Source organism: Pinus tabuliformis, chromosome 2_2, assembly GCF_031772625.1.
Source record: "Pinus tabuliformis cultivar Carrire ecotype Pingquan chromosome 2_2, CPIR1, whole genome shotgun sequence".
NCBI lineage: Eukaryota > Viridiplantae > Streptophyta > Pinopsida > Pinales > Pinaceae > Pinus > Pinus tabuliformis.
The window spans coordinates 195450456-195458874 of record NC_142300.1 but is presented as its reverse complement, the minus strand read 5'-3'; positions in this window follow the sequence as shown (position 1 = coordinate 195458874).

Here is an 8419-nt window from a genome sequence, read left to right as displayed (position 1 = left end):
GCCATTTCCAAACCATCCATCAAGAAGTAAGGCCTATATACTCCTCTACCTACTCCTAGTCGACCTTGGGAATCCATGTCCATGGATTACATGTCAGGCCTTCCTTCTACTAAGCATGGCAATGAATCCATTTTCATGGTCTTCGACTGAATCTATGAGATGGCCATTCTATCAGCCTACAAGAAGAGCATAAAAGTAGAAGCCACTATTAAGCTCTTCTTTGAATGAGTGTGGGTACACTTTGGGATCCCATAATCCATTATCTCAGATTGGGACAATAGGTTCCTAAGTACATTTTGGTCAAGTATGTGGTTGATGTTGGATACCACGCTCACTAAGTCCATCACCTTCCACCCCAAAACTGATGGCCAAGTAGAAGTCATCAACATGATGATCATACACATTTTTTGAATGTACAACTCGAAGCATACACACACATGGGATGAAAGCCTCGATTATGTCTAGAAAAACTACGATAGAGTTCTCCATAGCTCAACTGGACACAACCCCTTTCAGGTGGGATTAGGATTCTAGCCACTATGTCCCATTGATGTGGCCACACCATTTGCAGCTACTCAGGAAGATTTGGCTCATGTCTAGTGCGAAGCTTACAGGGCTAATGACTTTATTAAGTGAGTTTAGCACATTCTCTAGTAGGTCCATGACATATTGGATACAACCAATTCTAAGTACAAGCAAGGACAAGATCAGCATCAGGTGACACATAAGTTTGAGGAGGGTGGCAAATTTTGGCTACATATGCAGAAGGAATGCCTTGCTGGGCCAAATAGCAAGCTTTGCTTACTCACTCCGATATGGGCCATACATAATCGCTAAGGATAAAGGGGACAATTCCTTCAATCTCAACATTCCACCATTCCTTGGCCTGCACCCATTATTCAATGTGGACCACCTTCGGCCATAGTTTCCACCATTGTTGGACACATCTGACATTGTTGAACAACTCGCACCAATGGAGTTAAACCCAGACTGCATGGAACAAGCCACAACTGATCCGATCATGGACACACAAATAAAGAACACTCACCAATAGAGGATCTAGCTATATCAAGTTTCCTAAGTGAGCCAAATCCTTCACCAGGACAAGTGGTTCACCAAGGACCAAGTTCAACTGAAATTTCCTCACCTCATGGAGGCTCTGCACACAATGGGGATCATTGCTTCCTAAGGAGGGAGGACTAATCCAGGTGGATATTGGTGGCTGTCTGCCTATTCCATGATGGCCTCCAATTAGCTTCATCAGTTTCCTTGTTTATAGCAACATCTACTATTTTTAGCATCTTTATAGGCCATGAACTTTCAAAGCAGTTTTGACCCCCTAAATGGCCTTGTTTTTAGGTTCGCAACAAGCTCATAGCCATAATTAGTTTCATGCAACAAATCTTGTATTAATAAGAGAGATATTTTGAATGAGGTGTTGTATGTGCCAAAATGAGATAATATGACCAAGTTACGACCCCAGGAAGTTGGTTGCCTTACTAATCCCAACAAGGCCCACAAACTCTTGCCATTCCATCTCTTGGGGTTAGTGTTTTGGTTTTAACTTGTTTTTCAATAATAAGAAGTCCCTTGAGCCTCATTGTAACACATTTCAAGGACATGTAGCTACCACATCTCTTCTCAGAGATAAAAGTTACCATCAATCGAGATAATTTATTTCCATTTTTGTATGTAAGCATATTTAAGTTTTTTGATATTAATCAAACGAAGTTTCATTTCTGCTACATCTCTGTGTTTATTTGTATATCTATATTTTGTTATGTTCCTGAATAAGTCTGGATCAGTCATAGAGTTGACCTTAACTATTTAACACTAGTCAGTGGTGGCGTATTTAATATTATCGCAACCTTGGTAGGATCTATACATACTCCTTCCTTACAGACTATATGTTCGAGCAATATTCCGAAAGGGACAACAAAAATACACTTCTTTAAGTTCATAGAAATATATAATTTCCTACAACGATCAAACATGACCCTAAGAAAATTAGAATGTTTCTTCAATAAACTATAAATCACTCAATCGTCCATATATGCCTCAAGAAACATATGAATATAGTCACAGAATGCGGCAATCACAATCCTAAAAAATATAGTAGAGCATTCTTTAGGCCAAACGACATAACATTATAAGCATAAGAACCCCATTTCACCATGAAGGTGTTTTTCTTCTTATCATCTTCTGCAATACGAACTTGGTGATAGCCGAGGAAACCGTCATTGAATTAATACACATCATTACCTCCAACATTATCCAAGACCTTGTCACTGAAAGGAGTAGGAAATGGATCATGGACACAAGCGTTCTTCAAGCTCCCATATTAGACACAAACTCTGGTATCCTATGAATATTTCTTATCTTAGATTACATTGGGACTAATCCATTTTGCTTCATTAACTAGAAATATGAGTCCTGCAGCCAGCAACTCATCAATCTCTTTCTTCACCTTTTCTTTGACTTGGGGATCTAATTGATATTGTCTACACTTAATTGAATTTTCATAAGGTTTCAAAATTATCTTCATCTCACCCATATCTCATTTAATCTCATTAAGCTTTGATGCTATTGTAGGGAGAAAATATTTATATTCCTTTAAAAAATCATAGAATTTCTTACTGGTCAACTTGTCCCAATAATCACCAATAGAGGTGATTTTATGCTTCTCATCAGTCTCAATTTTAAATTTGTGTAGCTTAAGTGGTTTCAAATGTGAAGCGTCCTTCACAAGATCCTCTCTTTGTTACACTAAAAAATGTCACCATGGCTATTTACAGTTGGTATGGCTCTATCAACAGTCATACTACCCTCTTGAGCAAGTCTTATGCCTCTACTATTCATGTCAAACTCCAAGAAAGAGAGAAAGTCTTTATAAACATGTTTATCTCTGGGTACGCAGGTTCTCTCAAGCCTTGCCTGCGGGTACGCACCTTTTGTTCATAAGGTCTGCGTCCAAGGACGCTCTGTATCTAAAGGGGCAGGTGCGTCCCTCTGAAAAGGTTAAAATGCGCAAGTTTTATCTTCAAAAACTTACTTGTGGTCATTTCTAGAGCATTCTAGAAGGTTGTTTGATGTGTATTGAGCGCCTCCAGATGGTTCATGCACTCCTATCAAAGAGGAACTTATCCCATCAATAAGGGAGTGATCCCATCCAAAGAGGGGACTATCCCAATGATGGTGGACCTGATTAACTTCCTCTTGAGCACTATAAAAAGAGGCATTGAGCCAGAAGGAAAGAAGGTTGAAAGCTATAGATTTCTAAGGGTAAATGCTGCAGGAATTACGACTCCCATTTAGAAGCTTGTGAGGAGAGATTGTCATCTTTACTTGTTCTATTTGGAAGTGGGTGAGCTTTGTCAAAGTAGAGGAAGACTCTTGTGGACCCTGGAAGGAGCTTGCACAACACCAAGGCTCAGGTTGTAATGGTTCCTTTTGATTACCTTTAATGCAAATTGGTCCATTCTTCTCAATAACTTGTTGTTAATGGGTTATTTCATGTACTCCTTGGTCTATGTGTTGAATATGCTTTGTTTTATGTTATAATCAGGTGCTATTTAATTGTTTGACTGTTGGTGATTACAGGTTTTGGAGAAAAGGAGGAGCTCATCCAGATTAACAAAGCTTAGACTTCTGCAACAGCGTTTGGACAAAGGTAAGAACGAAACACTTGATTTCTCATATCATAATGTATGTTTAGAGAAGGATAGCTCCAGTTTGTTTTGTTTGTCATTAGAATGTCTTAGACTTCTAGGAAGGTCAGTTGTGTCCGCACCCTTGACTGATTCCGTGTGACAAATTGGCGACTCCACTGGGGATAGATTCCATTGATGAGAAGAGTCTTTTCTTTTGTGTGAACTTTGCTTTGAGAAAATTGGTTTATTTTTCTGGTTTTGGCTCTGTGACCTTGTCTCTGGGTGGGTTAGCTTAGGATTAGTTTTATTTTGGGTTTTCTTGAGTTTTTCAGTAGGACGCACCCTCTGAGTGCTGCACAGTGCGTCCCTGGACGCACTTTTGCTGTGTGCACAGAGCGGGCCCGCACCTGTGCTAACAGGTTGCCTGCGTCCCCTGCCAAAATTTGAGAAAATTCCACTTTTTGCCTTTTTTGCTCTTAGATTTTGTTTTTTCTTAGTTTCTTCTGCCCAGATTCATTAGTCCCTTGTCCAGAATCTTCACCTGAACTGGTTTCATTAGCATTGAGTGTTTTAGTGGATTTCGTCGAAGTGTAAGCCCTAGGGTTTGATTTTTGAGTAGGTCTTGTAGCGACTTTAGCGGTAGGAGTTGTCAAGCCTTAGATATCTCTGGTTTTGTCAACATTCTAAGAAGTCAGACCTGTTATAAAGTCTACCTGTAGGAGCAACTTACCATCAAGTTGTCTTTTGGGCCAATTTCGAAGTGCTTGTTGTTTCAGTCTTGAATTCCATTTTACGAAAAGAACAAAAAGATTTGAGTTTTGTTTTGACTAGTCTTTTGATTCTGCATTAGCTGGTCCTTGATTTGATTTTGATCAAGTAAAACATCCTAGAATCATCTTTGTGAGCTTTTGCCTTGTTAGATTTGCTTAGAGTAATCTATCTTTTGGTTTGCTTGTGAGTCAAGTTTTCATAGTTTTGTAGCTGTTGAGATTGTTTTTTGTTAAAGATAGGTTTACATGCTTTATTAAAAAGAGAAAATACAAAAATATCTCCTTTGAAAAAGTTTTGTTTCAAGTAGCTTTGAAAGTTTTGAAAGAAAAAGAGTTTTTCGTGCACTTAAAGAGTGGTTATGTTTGTGTGCTTGAAATGAAAAAGAAAATTGTTTCTTTGATTGTCTTTTCTAAGGAAGTTGTTTTCTCTAAAAATTGCATTCTCTCAACTCTCTTAGTTAAAGAATTTCATTGAAAAAGCAAAGTAGCATAGATCATCTTAGGTGCATCTTCGTAGTGGTTGGAGTCGAGTCTACACACCATTGGTTTCACTTCCATCACCTTGTGACTTTAAAGAACAACCTTAAAAGTAACGCTTAAAGTAAAATTGAACTAGTAACTTTTATTTTCTAGGGCTCTGAAGCATCAATTTAGATCAGGCTAGTGTCTTGGAGTAGGTGAGTAATTAACTCTCCAAGACAGTAAAACCGAACAAGTAGTCGATCTTGTGATAGAATCAAATCCAATTGTTACATTTACACTCTGGGAAAGCTCCTCTTAAAGGAGAAGCACGAGCTCGTGTCCGAACCAGTGAGGGGATCATTCCCCCCTCGTTGGGAACGACGCCAGACAGTACGTATTACAAACGGTAAACCTCGGATTAACCATTGTCGAGGAGCCAGGGGTCACTTATCGGTAAACCTTGGATTACTGTCAAGGAGCCGGTAAGGGGATTGAGCTTGCTACTCTGCCCTTGCGTGCTGTCGGAGTTTAGACTGTTCCCCCAGGTGTACTTGTGGCCGTTGGTAACCTTAGTGACCATAATCTCTAGGATTCTACCCAAGGTAACGGTGGAGGGAAGGTCCCACTGTACCTGGAGCAGACGTCGGCTATACTCACTTGGATTTTCTGGGGGGTTCACTTCACTCGAGACGGTTAAAGTGGAGGGACTTGGTCCAGTCTATTCATTAAGCAGGTTGTCGGTGTAACTATTCCACCCGCCATTTCTGTACTGAATCCAGCGAGGTTGGGCCTAATCACCAACTAGCGCTTTTGGTCCGGAAGAATACTGTTTGTGTTTGGTTTGACGCCCTAGATTATTTAGGCGTGTGATTCAAATTTGTTTGGTTCTTTAGAGACTGTAGGTGGTTTGATTTGAAATTTTATTTTGTTTTCGTGTGTAGTAGTTAAAAGTTTTTAGCTGTGGCGGAATTACCGAGACAGTCCCGTAGACTTCGGGGCCAGTCTCCTGAAGTTGTTTCTGTGGCCGAATTGTTGAGAAGATCCCGTAGACTTAGGGGTGAACCTCCTCAAGACGAGTCCAGTCATTTAGAAGGTTTAAAGGTCCTTGTAACTCCTCCTAGTGGCAGTAGAGTAGGTTCACCTGAAGAAGGAGAATCTTCCTTGGTAGTCCATCCAGATTACCAAAGTTTAGAGACAGGTTATAATCCCGAAGCTGTTACAGTTTCTGAGCTTGTTGGTAGTTTTTCGTCTGCTAGTGATACAGGCGAAGAACCAGAAATATCCGAACCTGTTACTCCGACTCCTAGTGTTCCTGATTCACCGAGAATAGAAAAAATTATCACCGAAAATCTTCCTGTTGGTTTGATTGCTATCGAAGAACTTGTTCCAGAGGAAGAAATAGGTGTCTCTGATCCTGAAGATCAAATTACCCTTGATCTAAGGGAGCGTGAATCTATCTTTTACAGTCCTCCTAGAAGTACTACTTGGTACCTTTCGTTAACCAATTATTTAGACAACTTTGGGCTGAGTTTTTCCACACCTCGTACTCCTTTTCCACCTGGAGGTATTCATACTCCTGTAAATATGTCTGGTCAGTCATCTGTGTTTACACAAAGTCCTGAATCTTTTTTACATGGTGGTCCTTCTGTTCCTACTGGGTATCAATCTCTTTCTGGTACCTTTGCAGGAGCGTCTCCTCAACCCGTTGATCATGGGTTATTAGTTGGAAACAATGGTAATGTACCATTGAGTGTAGGAGACATTTACATGATGTCAGGTTCAGTTCCCGTTACCCAACCTCAAGGTGGCCAATTACCGCCTGGGGGGTAACCTTCATTAATGCCTGGGGGGCAACCTCAAGGTACTTCATTCGTGTCTGGAGGGCAACCTCAAGGTCAGTACGCTCCTATGGGGCAATACATACCTCAAGGTCAACCCCAGCCTCAATATGTACCCCAAGGTCAACCTCAGTCTCAATATCAACCTCAAGGATGGCAACCTCAAGGATGGCAACCCCAAGGGTATCAACCCCAAGGGTATCAACCTCAAGGATACCAACCTCAAGGTCAAGGTCAACCCCAGTACCCGTATTTACCTCAAGGTTATCAACCTCAAAGTCAATACTCAGGTCAAGGTTATCAACCACCTCAAGGTCAATCATATGGTCAAGGTATGGGGACTGCCCCTTACAATTATCAACCCTATCCTCAATCCGGCTATGGATCTCAGTACCCTCAACCTGTTATGGGTCAATACCCTGGAATGTTAGTGTGGGATCCATCACAGGGTCAACAGATGTTGCAGCCAAGTATACAGTCGGTACCTCACGCAGGACAACCTGTAGTTCCTGGTCCACCCCAGCAACCGCAACCTGTCCAGTCAAGTGTTCAGACCTCTGTAACTTCGGTAGTTACTCAGCCGCCAATTGCACCTAGTACTCCATCTCAAACGGCTGCTGCAACTGCCGCCACATCTACCATACTTACTTCTAGAGTATCGACGGCTCCGGTTTCTACTGTCTCTGTAACCACTCCTCAGACATCTGTACCGTTGTCTGGATCTACGATTCAAACCACAGTCCAGATGCCTGTAGGCCAACCTGGTATAAGTACGGTTGTCACTACTCAACCTCAATTTGTTCAACCTCCGTACCAGGGACAGTATCAACCTGGGCAAGCTGCCCAACAACCGGTTTACCAGTATCAACCGTATCCTGGGTACACTTATCAACAACCTCAGCAACCCCAGTACGGTCCGGTTAATCCTGGTTTTCCAGGAGGATATAATATCCCAAATGCGACTCCTGTTCCTAGTTATCCTGGATATCCTCCTCCTGGGGCCGGTATTGTGACCCAGAGTTTTAGAGATCCTAACCGGCAGTTACCGTTTATCGCAACTTTGGATTTACCAGACTTGACGCGCCTAACGAACGATCCAATTCAATATCTTCCGTTCTGGCCGCCAATGCCAAATAAGTTGCCCAGCGATATACCCAAGTTCGAAGGTAAGTCTGGAGAGGATCCGTCCAATCACGTGATGACTTACCACCTCTGGTGTGCTTCAAATTCCATCTCGGATGATTCGATCCGCTTACGTCTTTTCCAGCGTACACTCATTGGTCTCGCGGCCAAGTGGTACATTGAGTTACCACGGGCCTCTTTTTACAATTTTAGCCAGTTAGCTACCTCATTCTTAACTCACTTTCAGTTACCGGTCAGATACGATAACGGTACGGAGTTATTAACTTCACTAAAACAATCAACCTCCACGTATATTTCAGATCACATTCATGAGTGGAGACGTCGAAGAAGGCTAGTGAAAGTTTTTATCCCGGACCAAATCTTAGCTGAATGGTTTGTTAAATCATTATTACCAAGGATTACTGAAGATGTAGCTAAGGCCGGAGTAGTTACTGAGGAGCAAGTCATTGCTCAGGCACAATACCTTGACTTAGTTTACACGCAGTCGGGTACATTACACGAGAAGATTCTGGATCTTCCAAAGTCGAACCAAATCGCTGCTGCTCCTTCGGGATCT